This window comes from Melanotaenia boesemani, chromosome 22 (assembly GCF_017639745.1).
Source record: "Melanotaenia boesemani isolate fMelBoe1 chromosome 22, fMelBoe1.pri, whole genome shotgun sequence".
NCBI lineage: Eukaryota > Metazoa > Chordata > Actinopteri > Atheriniformes > Melanotaeniidae > Melanotaenia > Melanotaenia boesemani.
The window spans coordinates 26,276,605-26,292,550 of record NC_055703.1 but is presented as its reverse complement, the minus strand read 5'-3'; the positions used below and the strand labels follow the sequence as shown (position 1 = coordinate 26,292,550).

The 15,946-nt window shown below is 43.6% G+C and overlaps 1 protein-coding gene across 3 annotated transcripts in view; it reads left to right on the top strand.

Moving 5' to 3' along the window:
- Positions 1 to 15,946, top strand: part of LOC121633424 (T-lymphoma invasion and metastasis-inducing protein 2) — a 43,856-nt gene that overhangs the window by 5,550 nt on the left and 22,360 nt on the right. For all 3 annotated transcript variants that reach the window (XM_041975428.1, XM_041975425.1, XM_041975426.1), the window contains one exon: positions 12,118 to 12,195. The gene's annotated coding sequence lies outside the window, so the exon portion shown is untranslated. The remainder of the gene's footprint in view (positions 1 to 12,117; positions 12,196 to 15,946) is intronic.

The following is a 15,946-nucleotide window of genomic DNA, read 5'->3' as shown; positions in this document are numbered from 1 at the left end:
ATCCCATTTTCACCATGACAGAGGTTTATTGTCGCCCTGGTGTTTGCAGGAGGTGAAACTGGATGTTTGAGATTCTTTAAACACCCAACAGAACTGTAATCAGTCCTCATTACACACCGGATACAGGAGCTGTGTGAGCGGGTCAAAGGTCATGTGTTATTATTATGATTTAAAATTAACATCAAGTTCTCAGAATATAATAATGTTTAAAAAACTGTCTCAAAGTCTGATTTCTGTTAGACAATCTTTTTATAGTGAAGGACACAACTCAATGAAAAGATGAAATACTGGTCAGAAACTGAAAAAGATGTCGGGCATCCATTCTGAAACAAGAACACTGGATCTCCCAACATCAGAGTGGACAAAGATGTGCTTTGTGATGGAATCAGACTAATCTTTAAAAACATCTGAGGAGAGGTCTAACAGCATCCACTGACACAGTGTCACTGGAAACTTTGTTTCAGAGGGATGGAAACCAGACTGGAAACTGTAAGAAATTAAATTTTTATTCAAAACGGATGCAAGTTGGACAGAAACTGAGTAAGTTTTTCCAATAAATGTGAGTTTGAATATTGGTCTTGAGTGTCCTGGGTGGCCTACATGCTGGGCTTGTTTTTTTTCATGGTTTGGACAGAAGTGCTGGGATTAAGATGAGCTTCGCCTCTTAAGTTAAACTCGGCTGATACGTCGTCCTGCAGTCAGGTCCAGATAAACGACACCTTTAAAGTTTGTAACACAGCAACAAAAACCAGACACATTCAGTTTGGACCCTGAAATTCAGCAATTTTCTACACACAAGCCAAGAAAGCATCTTAATTATGGGGCAAACCTCCTCTACACACACACACACACACACACACAGTTTGATTACTCAGAATGGAGGAAACTAACAGTACAGCTCATGATAATGAGGTTTACTTTCTGCCTGCAGCTGTAATTTCTGGAGTCTTCTGTCTGCACCACCCGGCTGTGAGGCTTTGGTTCGGCGGTGGGGGGGTGGGGACCATGCAGTGTGTTGTGTTTACTGGAATCAGCTCTGATTCAGTGATTTTCTGCTTTGAAGTCTTTTTTTATCTTTAGTATTTTTCAGTTTGTTTTCAGGATGTTTAAGAAACAAACTGTTTCTGATTTTTAGGACGGAGCTGCGTTCTCACCGGGTGTTATGTTACAGAACAGTAAAGATCTGTTTAGTCTTTTTTCAGCCCTCCTTAACCTTTAACATGTTTAACTGGTCTTTATATGTGGGGCATAATTTGTTGCTATGGCAACCTAAAGAAGAACCTTGGTTGTAGTTAGCTCAGGTGTTATTTTGACCCATTCTTTCTGCAAAATTCACTTCAGGTGTTCAACAGTTTGGGGTTGTGGTTGTTTCAGGTCAGGACTGCAGGCAGGCCAGTCCAGTACCCTCCTCTTCCTCAGCCATGCTGCTGTAATGTAGAAGAATATGGTTCATCATCATCTTGTAGAAAACGGCAGGACGTCCCTGGAAAAGAGGAAGGCAGCAGATGTTGCTGGAAGATCTCAGTGAATATTTCTGCATTAATGCTGCAGAACCCTGATCCAGCCGTAGACCATCACAGAATACCGATCCATACCCTCAGAGCCCTTATCCAACCCCAGACCATCACAGATCTCCGATCCAACTCCAGACCATCACAGAACCCTAACCCAACCCAGGACCATCACAGAACTCTGATCCAACCCCAGACCATCACAGAACCCTAATCCGACCCCAGACCATCACAGATCTCCGATCCAACCCCAGACCATCACAGAACCCTAACCCAACCCAGGACCATCACAGAACCCTAACCCAACCGCAGACCATCACAGATCTCCGATCCAACCCCAGACCATCACAGAACCCTAATCCGACTCCAGACCATCACAGATCTCTGATCCAACCCCAGACCATCACAGAACCCTAATCCGACTCCAGACCATCACAGATCTCCGATCCAACCCCAGACCATCACAGAACCCTAACCCAACCCCAGACCATCACAGATCTCCGATCCAACCCCAGACCATCACAGAACCCTAACCCAACCCCAGACCATCACAGATCTCCGATCCAACCCCAGACCATCACAGATCTCTGATCCAACCCCAGACCATCACAGATCTCCGATCCAACCCCAGACCATCACAGAACCCTAACCCAACCCCAGACCATCACAGATCTCCGATCCAACCCCAGACCATCACAGAACTCTAACCCAACCCAGGACCATCACAAATCTCCGATCCAACCCCAGACCATCACAGAACCCTAATCTGACTCCAGACCATCACAGATCTCTGATCCAACCCCAGACCATCACAGAACCCTAATCCGACTCCAGACCATCACAGATCTCCGATCCAACCCTAGACCATCACAGAACCCTAACCCAACCCAGGACCATCACAAATCTCCGATCCAACCCCAGACCATCACAGAACCCTAACCCAACCCAGGACCATCACAAATCTCCGATCCAACCCCAGACCATCACAGAACCCTAACCCAACCCAGGACCATCACAAATCTCCGATCCAACCCCAGACCATCACAGAACCCTAATCTGACTCCAGACCATCACAGATCTCTGATCCAACCCCAGACCATCACAGAACCCTAATCCGACTCCAGACCATCACAGATCTCTGATCCAACCCCAGACCATCACAGAACCCTAATCCGACTCCAGACCATCACAGATCTCTGATCCAACCCCAGACCATCACAGATCTCTGATCCAATCCCAGACCATCACAGAACCCTAATCCGACTCCAGACCATCACAGAACCAGACCTGTGGACTTGACCACAGTCTGGATGCTCCTTTTGCTCTTTACTCAATTTCTTTCAACAAAAATCTACAATCCTGATTATCTGACCACAATCCAGGTTTCCCTGAGTCTGTGGTGACGTCTGTGAATGTAACTGTGTGTTGTAGGGCATTATGCAGGTCCGTCTGAGGGATCAGAGATCTCCGTATATTCACTTGCTTACATAACTTTTTAAAAATTTTTATTTATTTATTTTTATCATGACTAACCCTAAATTGCTCCCGTCCATAGTTACTGAGTTGTTTTACAGGCTGAAATGTAAAAATGCAGCTAAGACAAGACATTAAATATCTTTGTGATTCATTCCTGCTGCTATGAAGTAAAAGTCAAAGCTAATGGTAGAATTGTTGTTCTTTTCATTAATAAACATTTTCCTAACTCCCCTGCTTTGCTCTGATTCCGGGTTGTGCAGGAATTTTCCCTTCTGGACAATACAAATATCTGAAAAAGTCATAATTTTGTGACACTGCTTATCAGCAGTTAATGATCAGTGTTTACTCAGCTGGTCATGTTTGTTTGTTTGTTGTGATCGGTTTGCGGCGTATCAATGAAACGTAAGCTGTCGGAGCTCCTGATGGGAACCAGGGAGCTGATGTTACGTCACCCTGCTGCTGTTCTCAGACCAAACCCACCAGGATCAGTGTGTCCCACAACAGCTGCTCCCAATTACTCACTAAATGCTCGCTCTCTCCACATCATTATAAACTGCCTCGCTCGCCTGCCCTGTCCACAGTCCTACATGTGAGCTTGGCATGCGGTCATTACTCTCTGTGAGTGTGTGAAAACACACTTGGCTTTGACAGCACAGGTTGTTGGTACATGTTAAACTGATGGCGTCCATGATGCTGTGTTTACTTTTCATTTTGGGTCACATGTTGTGATCAGGGCTGTTTTTAATCTAACTTCCATGTTTTGGGTTTTTGGTCCTGGTGAAGGAGATCACTTCTCATTTCTATTTGACTTCGGGGCTCAGATTCTTCATTAAATCTCCCCTGCTGCGTTTCCGAGCTGCTCCTTCCCCTCCTAGACGGGATTTGTGCAAACTGGAAAACATATATCCGGGCCTCTGCATTCCCATATCCTGGACACATCTTTCCATCCCGCCGTCTATACCTCCATCCCTCCCTCCAGCTCAGTCCTGATGTGTTGTGGTTTTTCTTTCCATCATCGTCATGCTGGCTCTGCTCGGGGAGTTTTCCGTTCTGGGATTCGTGCTCGACCTGGTTTTGGGATGGTGTATTGGAAGATGACTGGTGAGGCTCTATCGTGTCTGGCTCGGACTCTCTAGCCAGCTCTGAAGTGGAAAACTGGAAGCTGTGAAGAGCAGAAATGATCCAGGAGACCCGCAGAGCAGTGAGGACATTTTCTCTTTCATTTCAAACTGAGTTGACACAATGAAACCCTGTTTTTTATTAGATTTTTTTCTGTACAACCTGCTGCATACAGGGGAATCTTCCCTTCTCTGCACTCACTTACAATTTTATAAACCCAGCAAAGTAGTTTTGGTTCTTATAAGCTAATAAAACCGACCATAAAAAGAGAAGAATTTGCATTAAAAATGGGGGTAATAAAGCTTCCCTGGGGTGCTTTCTGTCTCATCGATGTGATTCCTCTTCCTTTTCCTAGCATTTAATAAGTAAACACTCCATCATGTTGAGTCTATGTTGGTTCTCTCCATCTGATTCTGTCCGAATATTTCAGGAGAACATTAGACACAAACACCAATCTCCCACTGATTTAAAAAATCCTGCAGAAAGTTGTTTTTACACAGTTACATTCAGTTTTAGACATAAATGATAGAAAGAGTCTGGTTTTAAAAAACTTCATAGCCTAAAATCTGCTCTTTTGAAGGTTTTTAATGGCGTATTTTTAGCTGCTGATGCTGGTGGTTTCAGTATGTTGTCCCTGTGCTTTTACACCCTGCTGCCTTTAACACAATGGATCATGGCGTTAAGGTGCAGCCTTGAGCTGGGTTCAGTCTAACCTGGCAGACTGAAGTTTTTGTGTGAGCATAAAGGATTCTGTATCATCTAGTGTCTCTTGGCTATGGGGTCTATTCTGGGACCCCTCCTTTTCTCTCTGCACTTCCTGCCCTTCGGTTCCATTTGGAGGAAATTTGGAATTTAATTTCATTGTTATGCTGACGATCAAACAAACCCACAGTTAGCTGAAATATTTTGACTGCCACTTTTTTCAGCCTGCTGGAATGCTTGATAAAAGGTCTGGGGTCATATTATTCCACCCATGTGGCTCTTTGTGACACCAACCATATGACTTGATGCCATACTTTAAATTCACTGTCACAGATTTGGGGATGAAAGTGACCTTGAGTTTAATGCTTTTTCCAACTGCAACAAAATGGCCTTTCGCCACCTTATCTGTCAGACTTGCTGACGCTCCCTCATGATCTCTAAGGTCAGCTGATCCAAAGCTGATGTTGAAGCTTGGAATGGATCAGTTTTTTTTATTTGCAGCCCCAAAGTTATAGAATGGGTTTCCTCTACATCAGGGGTGTCAAACTCTGGTCCTCAAGAGTTGCAGGCCTTTAGGTTTTAAATCTTTCCCTGCTCCAACACACCTGACTGACGTTAATGGTTTATTGTGCAGAACTTTACGAGAAGCTGTTGGATCCATTTGATTTGAATCACGTGTGTTGGAGCAGGAAAACAACTAGAACCTGCAGGATAGTGGCCCTCTAGGACCCCTGATCTACATGTTAGGCATCTTTCTTCACTTTTTTCTTTTGAATCTTATTTAAAGACTAATCTTTTCTACCATTCAACACAGCAGGAGTTGTAGAATTTTATGGCTGCTTCATCCATTTTTGAAGGTTTTATATTTTTTTTCATTCTCTCCATGTGCAGCACTTTGGCCAACCTTTGTTGTTTTCTTAATGTGCTCCATGAATAAATTTGGATTGGATCTGGCATTCCCAGGACATCCTGGACACGTCCTCATGTCTCTGTTCTGACAGGATCTCAGTCGGACATCACAGTGAGTTTGAAGCGGGAATCTGGCCTTTGGTTTCCAGCCTGAAACAGCTTGTCTCTGATTGGCTGTTCAGGCTTCACATGTTGAGCCCATCAAACCTCATAATGTTTGGAGTCTGTAATGTGGTTTCTCCAAGATTCCTCTCATATTTGTCGGCTTTTCTCCTCCGTTTGTTTTCCTTCTCTGACTCCAGTCCTCGTTGTTTCCCAGTTGTACTGTTGTGTAATGAGCAGAAAGAGTCGATCCTCAGCTTCCTGTGGTTTCTGGTGACTCTCTGCCTTCTGGTGTTTCCCGGGCTCTTATGTAAGACTAAAAATCTGCTCAGGGATTTAACAGGTTAGTTTCTTGGCAACAGCTGCTGTGAAGCTGGAGCCTTTTCTAGTTCCAGCTAAAGATTTCAGCATGAGAAGTTGGGCTAAGCTGGATCTGAGCTGTCAGCAGCTGCTGGGCTGCATCTGGATGAAATGATTGTGCCGTTTCATGTCAGAGCATCAAGAACATGAACACAAAAACATGAACAACTTAAAATAACTGAAGATGACTTCATGAGCTAAAAATGATCGAAGACTCAGAAGCATCAGACAGATGAAAAAGAAACAGAAAAAAAAACATCAAAATGAGTCAAGACTCACAAAACCTCTTGAAAGGCAGATGAGTTGTGTTCATGTGAGACTTTCAGATTTTAAAGCAAAATTCTGATCAAACCTGCGTCAAACAGAAACTTTCCACAAATCCGAAACCTTGGGGTGATTCGGAAATGTCTCTGCAGGAATGGAGAGAGTGGTTTTATAAATGTAAAGTTTGTTCCAGCTCTTCTTCCTGCTCAGCTCGTCGTGTCCGTGCAGTGACAGCAGGACAGGAAGTGTGTGACGGGATGTTTGACCTTCAGAGGTGTTTGAATCTGATGCAGCTCAGCGGAAACCAGCATTTCCTTTCTGTCTGCGTGTGTGTTGTTGACGTCATGTTGTTTACAACCAGGCTGGGAAAATCCTGCTGCTGCAGCCAGATGTGGCAGCAGTTTGTCGGTTTGGCAGGAAGCCCGTGTACAGTAACGTATAAAAGCCACTGTCCTGTCCTGTTTATCAGAGAAACGCAGGAAACATCAGATGGACTTTAGCTTTTCATGCAGGTGTAGCAGCAGGAGAGGACATTATTTCTGTCATGTAAGCTGTAGCTCAGCCCTCCAGATCCATGCTGTCTGCATGCCGATGACGATGAACCAGAGGCTTCAACTCAGTATAACTCCTGATTTAATCCTCTGAAAGGTCTTCCACCAATCTGTCCCTTTTAATGGTGAGAAAATTAGTCCATGAGGAGCTTTGAACGTTTCTCTTTAAAACTTCTTAAGTTGTACAAACACAGATGGTGAGGCTGCCGTAACTTTAGCAACTAGAGGTGCATCTCCAGCTGTTCTTGTACCTGATACATTTCTCAGACATCTGTTAAACGGAAGCGTTTATGATGGTGTGTTTATCGTCCATCTTGGCTTCTGTGGGCTCACGCTCAAGTTAATCCAGGTTCCTGGAATCTGGAGTTGATATTTGTGGTCAGTGGACCCAAAGTTTAAACATCTTGGACATCTAGCTACTACATGCACATAAATCTGTGTTACACAAGAGAAAGACGGCTAACAGAACCAGAACCAGGAAGGAAAACCTTCATCACAACCAGAACCAGGAAGGAAAACCTCCATCACAACCAGAACCAGGAAAGAAACCTCCATCACAACCAGAACCAGGAAGGAAAACCTCCATCACAACCAGAACCAGGAAGGAAAACCTCCATCAGAACCAGAACCAGGAAGGAAAACCTTCGTCAGAACCGGGGTGGGAATCTGTTGACGAAGAAGAACAGAAGAAGGAAATATAAAACTAAAATGACTCTTAAAGATCAAATTCACAAACATGAATCAAAGTGAATAAAAGGTTTAAACACTAGTTTTTAAAGTCCATTTTAACTCTGTTATATTTACCAACCCGACCACTGCTCCGTTACTCATCCACACTTACACTGCAGACAGATGATCCTGGATCTGACTGGTGGGTTTGTGGTCCTGGTTGTTCAGCTGACTGAAGCTGCTCTGCTGCAGCTTGAATCTGCCAGATGTTCTCAGATGGTCCAGGCTGGTTCAGGTCTCCCACCTTTATACACCGCATGTTCAGAAGAAGCTTTCTGTTCAGATCATCACTGTGTTCAGCGTTCCTGAGCTGAAGTGTGTAAATGTTTTCCAGAGGCTTTGTGACAGACGTCTGCTTGGGTCGGGTCGGACCTCAGAACTTCTGTCAGCTCAGCAGAATCTGAATCCTCCGTGTCTGTGTTGCCACTCTTTGTTCTTCATCTGCGTCCAAGATGTTTTGTTAGCCTGGGTCCGACTGCTCTGTCAGATCAGGATCATTTCCACAACAGAACCTCCTGAAAACACAACGGGCCGCACGGTCTGAACTTTTCTCACCTCAGCGGGTTGACTGTAAAAACTCTGACATTCCTCTGAGGCTCAGCAGCTGCAGGACCTTTAAAGATCATGCAGGGCTGGGACTGCGAGCTGGACACCTCAGGGAGTGTTACCTGCTCCGAACAAACAGGCTTTTCTCTGCTTTCCACTCACTGCACTTTAAGGACTCTGTGTGTTTGCGGCTCAGCGAAAGCTCTTTAATCAGGTTTTCAGGAAAACAGGGAGACTTTGTTGAGCTTTGCTCTCATGAAACAGCAAAATGACTCCAACAGCAGATGGTGGAGAGCAGCGGAGGCACAGACTTACTTTTCCTGAGAACAATGAAACCCAAACAGGGACCTCTGAAGACAAACTGCACTTAAAGTAAAGGTCTGAGGGTTTTTAAATTGTGTTTTGGCTTTCTTTCCTATCAGAACTGATAAAGTTTGACGTAAATGAAACAATGTGTTGGAGAGTTTGGGTGTGGACCAGACCAACCGGCCTTTTGTCCAGCCTGATTTTTCATGTAGATGGACTCTGGGCGGCCTGAACACACAGCTTCTAAATATAAAACCAGCTTCCTCACACTCTAAATTTAACCTATAAGAGCCCGACGTGACATATATGTTACATACAGTTTCTGAGACATTTTGCTTCAATTTATGGTCTAAACTTTGTTCAAAATCCTGTTGAACACAATCTGATACTTGTCTTCTGTCCCCTAATAGATACCCAGAAGCAGAAAACCACATTGTAATATTGTTAATGTATCACATGGTAATAAATGGTAGATATCCCTCCAACTCCTCCCTGTTAAAGGGCCAAATAAAGACCTTAAATAAAAAAAAAGACTTTTCTTACCATTTTTTCATAGGTTGGGCCTTAATGGGTTAATCTGAAAATAGTGCACAACTTAGCTATTAGACAGAAATAGATCTTTATTAGCATAAATAGCTTTGTTTTACTAAGCTTAGATCTGCTGGTGTGTTTGGGATCATTGCATGAGACAGTTTCAGCCAAGCTTTAGCTGTTGGACAGAAGGACTCACATCCAGAATACTTTGATATACAGAGGAGTTCATGGTCCACTCAGTGACTGCAAGGTGTCTAGTTCCTGTAGCTGCAGAACAAGCCCAGATCATCATCCCTCCACCACTGTGGCACGCAGGTGTTTGAGGTGTTTGTGCTGATATGCTGTTTGTTTTTTGTCCATTATGACCAAACAAGTCCACTTTGTTCCGGCCTGTCCAAAGGACATTGTTCCAGAAGCCTTGTGGTTTGTTCAGATGCAGCTTTGCAGCTTTGTGAACAGATGGATTTTAAGAAGAGAAAACAGGTATAGAAGAGGCCTGTCTGATGTGTAAAGTCAGCTCATCCCACAGTTGAGGTGCTGCCACTACAAAGGCCGGGTCCCCTTTGAGCTTCCAGCTAGTCCTGGGCACATTCAGGTGGAGTTAGTCAGCTGACCTGATATCCTGAGAAGGTGTTTAGAGACAGAGGAGCTCAGAGAGGTACAACAGGGCAAAACCTTTTAAACGCTTAAAAGCAAATTAAAGCAATTATAATGCATCCTGGAGTGCACAGGCAGCCAGTGAAGAGTCGATAAAACCGGGGTGATGTGCTCATACTTGCATGTGCCAGTTAAAAAATGTGCAGCTTAATTTTGTAAAAGCTGCAGTCAAGAAATAAAAGAATGACTCACCCCAAATAAAGTGCATTGCACTAATCCAGTGAGGTGGTTACAAAGGCATGGATTACTGTTTCAAAGTGCTGTCGTGCTAGAAATTGCTTAATTTTGGCCAGCTGCCTCAGGTGAAAGCAACTGGCTTTCAAGCTTTAGCTCAGAATCCATGTTAAAACCCAGGTCTTGCAGTTCCTGGGTTTGGTCTTTTAAATAGGACCTGAACCATTCCAGAGCTACAACTTTTATGCCGACACAGTGTGTTTGTCTTTGTTTGGTTTAAACCTGCAGGAAAAGCATCGGCAGAGTGATGATGATGATGATGATGGTGAGGATGTTGACGCTGGGGAACAGATCCAGGAGAGATTCTAACAGATTCAGCATTTTGTTGTTTTTCCTTTAACTTCAGGGACTTTAACAAGATTCTGTTCCAGAAGAAACTAAACTCGGTCCGAGTGTTTCTCAGTGAGTCTGAGCTCCTGCAGCCTCTGTTGACGCTGTGGTTGGACTTTGTTGACACGAGCTTTAGGTTAACCGCTGATTCCTGCTCATTTCTGTGTTTACACGCACGTGTGTGGTTCCTGCTGCTGGACTGGTTCTGATCTTTGCATGTAAAAGTAGAAGCATGAATGTGTGTGTAGGCTGCAAAATGTACAGTCAGACAAATGAAAAATTAAAGAAGCAGCTTTGGGTCATTAAAGCTTCAGATAAATCCATCACTTCTCTTTGTACAGCGGTTTTATGGACCAACATCGCTCCTCGGTGTTTGCTGCTTTCTTTTCTTTTCAGTCGGAGTTAATCACGTTTTTATGATCTTTAAGCTCTTTGTCACAGAGACGCATCATTTGTTCCCATTTCTGTAGTTTTATCTGTGAAAACCAGCAAAGATCAGACAGAAAACAGGATTTCAGCAGCAACAAGGTGATTCCCAAACAGCTGTTAGCTGGAAACTTGGCTTATCTCAGCATGGAGGCAGAAACTGGACATGTGGAGGACAACAGAAGAAGTGTCAGGACTAAAAACGCTATCTAGCACTGAAATCCAGCAAAGGCCTGAACCAGGACCTGAGAGAGGCATCTGGACCTTTAGTTGATCTATCTACTGTTGGCTGAAGCCTCATCAGAAATGGTCTCCATGGAAACGTGGCTGTCAAGAAGCCATTTTTATGGAATGGAAACAGGAAGAAAAGGCTCAGGTATGTCACATGACACGAGAACTGGACCGAAGATCAGTGAAAACTGGTCTGATGAGAGGGATGAAGCAGTGTGGGATCATCTGGACAAAAAATGGAATAAAAGGCAGAATCTAACTAAAGAGCTTTAGAAAGTCCTTCAAGGAGCCTGGAGAACTATTCCTGAAGACTACTTAAAGAAGATTCAGACTGGGATGAAGAGTAAAGCTGCTCAGACCAAATATTTACTTTCTAGCTCATGAGAATTGAAGGTTTTCTTCTTCAGCTCTAACAATGTCAATCTGCTGGAATAAATCAGGGCGGAGGAGATTTTTTCTCTCTGTCTAATCAGGTCAACGTTCGACTTTTGCTTTGTTATTTTCATGATTTCATCACTAGAATCTGCGGTTGGTGTCTGTTTTTCAGCTGATGGGGTTTATAGTTGTAGTGAATTTGTTCACTTTTGGGGCCCCTCAGCAGCATCTGGACTCTGAATGAAGCGACTCGCCTGTTTTGTCTGTGAAGGACAAAGGAAGAAAAGCTTCTTCACTTTTCACTTTTTCACTTGTCTGCTCAGATTCGGCCTCCAGAGATCCAGCTCGTGTTTCTTGTTGTACCAAATGTTGTGTCAGACCATTCAGATTATGAAGACCTGGGGGCCGCCACGAGTCCCTGATGGGCCCTGAGGAGTCCCGACTATTTAATCTGTCAGCTTTAATGTGCCAGAACACGACTGAATTCAGCTGCTGGAGTAAGAAAAGATGGAAGATACATTTTTAACCAATAAAACGAGACTCTGGAGATTCAAAGATTTATTTAGCAGGAAGCTGAGACACATTTACAGACATGAAATAGTCTGTGTACAGAAGAATACACAACAGGAATAATTCACTCGTTTTTGCTGGTGTAAATCGCGGTTGCATGTGAGTGAAGATGTCCAGCTGACTGTAGATCCAGATGTGGACTCAGCAGGTAAAGATGTAATTCTGTTTTTCTTTGACTCTGACAGCAAAACCTGCGAAGAGGAAGAAGAAGCTGCAGGAACACGTCATCCTCACAGTCAGACTCCGAATAAACACAGTCTTATGTAAGTCTTTCTTTTTGTTTTCTTCTCTGGGGTTTTGTTTTCTGTTTTGTGGATCAGTTGTGTCAAACAATGAAAATCCTTAAATTCAACGTTTTCTCTTCATTTTCTCTACAATTTCCCTCTGGTAAAAATAAAGTATATTTAATTAAATTCATTAAACATCAGTACTGAAATGAATGATTAATCTACAATAAGTGAATTATTTTATTAATCACATGAAGCCAGACTTTTCCAGTCGGATGCTAAATGGGACGTTTGTTCCAGTTTGTGTTGTGTGGAAGGAGATGAGGATCAGAATCGCTGTTTCTGGGATGTGAAGACGTTCTGTGGTTAACGGAGGCGTTTGAGTCTCGGCAGACGACATTAACTCTGATTTGTTGGCAGTTAACTGGAGACCTGCAGGTAACCTTGGCTGGTTAAAGTAAACCACATTTGATCCAGGATCTGATCTGATTAGTGTCAGTTTAGCTCTGCAGCTTCAGCCGAGTGGGTTTGTGTCTTCATTCAGTTAACTGTTGGTTGGAGCCAAGACCATCGATCCTTCACAGCAGCCTGCTGGGAGGCACCGTGATGATGATGATGGTGATGATGGCGGTGGGATCAGATCAGACTCGTATCTTCTTGTTTCAGTGATCTTTGTGTTTTTTCTTACTTGAATCTTGGTGCTCGGCTGCATGACTAGAATTGCATGTGAAGATATTTGACTGTATGTTTCCATCCATGACGAGTGTTGACCACAGAAAATAACTGCAGCAGATTAAAGAAAAGTATATTCCATTGTCACAGTTGTCATGAGAATATATGTTTATCACAGCCCTGGATCCGTCTTTCTCCTCAGAACCGCAGTTACTACTGCTCATTTGGGGCGATCTTCCCAGAAACAACCAAATGCTGACCAAAAAGAAGAAAATCCGGATCATTGAACAGGACCGGTTTCTGTTTTTACTTTGGCATTCAAACCTAATGCAGTTTTCACCAGAATCTGTCCAGTATGAGCAGCCGGAGAGGCAACCAGATATCCTCCATGTTCAGTTACAGGCATTTCTACAGCACGTCCTGTTTTTAGTTCACTGGATGGTCCGTTTCTTTTTGCACTGCAAGCAAACCTGTCGTGGAAATTCTTCATTAAACCATCAGTGAGAAATAAATCCATAAAGCTCACGTTGCAGCAGCAGGAAAACAGGTTTAACAAGAGTCTGCAGAAGTTGTTTACATTTCTTTTTTCTTCTATTAGTGTCTTAATCCATCCAAAACCCTCCCTACTGCCTACACCTCACAGCCAGTCCCTGTGGGCATAGGACACATAGACAGTGCATGCATGACAACAGTTTAAATTAGTCTAAACTAACTCAACCGAATCTGACCCCACTTTGAAATCTGACTTCAACCTAAACTAAACCTTCAACCATGGTCAGGCTGGCTATTTTCTATTTGGCACATAAGCATCTAACACTACTTTCAGCTAAAGTTTAACCCTTCGCATTCATAAATCATTGTATCAATATGAATATAGATGTAAATGAAAATGATCAGAATAAAGATTTTACTAACAAACTGCACCAGGATTCACTTGCAAGTGAGCCGAAGCCCCCAGTTTTCAAATGGAGAGTTTACTTCTTTGGTCCACACCGAGGTATGCATGAGCGTTCATGCTGCTCCAAAAGAGCCGGAGTATCTGTGAAAGCAGACTAAGGTTCATTTACAGCGGCCCAAACACTTTCTCCATCTATTTTCACTGCTCAGCATCCCCAGTAGCCCAGCTGCTCTGCTGCTTCTTTAGTGGTGCAGCAGTAAAAAAAGTCCCCCCTCAAGTGAAATCAAACGATTACAGTTCACAGCCTGGTTTATTCATTCTGAACCAGTTCACAGAAGCATCTCTGATGTTTCATCTCTGATGTTTCATCCGTGATGTTCCTGTGATGTTTCACAGCAGCCCAGCAGGAGGCTGAGTGATGGTGTTTCAGACTGGGGGACAAACTGGAGACCCTCAGTCCATCTTTGCTCCTCAAAGACTTTCATGGAGGCTGTTTTTGTACCAAATCATCATTGCAGCCAGCTGTTTGAAATAACATCATTATAACTTCTTGATCTCATTACTTGCGTAATGAGATTAGGAGAGCTGCTCTGAGACACTTCTCTGTTCTGGACTCTGGTTTGGATCCTTCAGACCTCCTCAGAAGAAAAGTGTGTGTAAATCTTCTCCAGTGATCTGCAGGACGTTCTCCAGGAGAGGAAGCAGCTGTAGCGACCACACCAAACCCAACACTTGGCCCCACCTCGAGTTCAGGGGCTCCGCCCGTCCGCCTACTGTGCCAGGACAAGGACCCCAGTTAGCTGGGACAGGAAACGGACCCCCACCCACGCCTCCCTCACCCCCTCCCCATCCAGGCACACTTCCCCTGATGGGGAGAAAGTGGCTGCTCACTGCAGCCCCTCCCTTCTCCTACTTATCGACTCCGTCTTTGTGCTTGGATGGGGGGGGGCACTCTTTTTGCTTCTTGGCATCTCCCTACACAAACACAGCTCCCCTCCCCCGTCTGTGTTAACAATTATTCCCAAAGAGAAGTGTGGGGAGACCTGTTTGAGTCCTGAGTGTGCAGGTCGACTGTTTCTCACAAACAAACTTTAGCTTTATTGTAGGCTGATGAATGTTTGGATCTGCTGCCGACTCCAGTTGGTTGGTTACTGCAGATAAATCCAGAACAGCACATTACTGCTGCTAATTCAAGACCAGAAACATTAAAACCTATATTTTTTAAATGTTAAAACATCAGCATCAGCCCTTTCTAATGTATTTAATTGATAAAATATCTGTTTTCTAGAAACCACAGAGATGTTATCAGTGTAAATTCACAGGTTTTTGTTGTGTTTATGCAGGAAATTTCCTGCTGTTTTCAGCTGATCTGGACTTCCTGTTTCCTGCGTGTGTTCAGCGTTTTCACTCCATGAGGGATTTATGTAGTTTTAAAGCAAAGAACATCTAGACAGACTCTGATGCTGAATTTATCTTTAGTTGAAATTTGGACTCATTTTAGTTTTGAGCTATGCGTGCAGATTCTATTTTTATTTAATTTAATTTGGTAATAAATAAATTGGAAAATTAATTACCAGGTGTCCTTCGGAACATAGATGTTTTCTCATGGGGCTTCCTGGTAAATTAAAGGTTAAATCAGTAATTAAGTTTCAGATGTCAGAGGATGTTCTGCAGCCTGCAGATGCTTGTTTGGTGCTCAAAAGTTTGTGTTGTTGTTTCCTCAGCTGCTGCCTGCAGAAACAGATTCACTCTTCATTTGAACTCTGGTTTATTGTGATGCTTTAGGTTCTCAGTCTGCTGCCGTTTCTGCTGCTGTTTCTGTTTCTTTACCTGATGCATCATAAACTTTTGTTAATTAAAGATCTTTTCTTTCACATTTGATGCCTTAAGGCCCAAAAGACTAATACTAAGAGTTTCATCTGTCTTCTGCATCATTTACGTAACGTGGTACTTTTTGGAGGCTTTTGCAGATACGTTCCCTAACAGAGCATCACCATCGGAAACCGCAGGGTAGTGTAGAGGATTATAGCTGATGTGTGGCTCACAAAAGGAACAGAGAAGAAGAAAAAGAAGCCATGACGTATTTGATGTCACACCGCCATCTAACGTGCTGCCTTTTTTATCCCTTTTTCTGAGAATGAGCACCATCAGGATCTGCTCCGCCTCCTCCATCGACGCCATGTTTGTTATTTTGTGGACGTCGGAACTCGGAGGTGA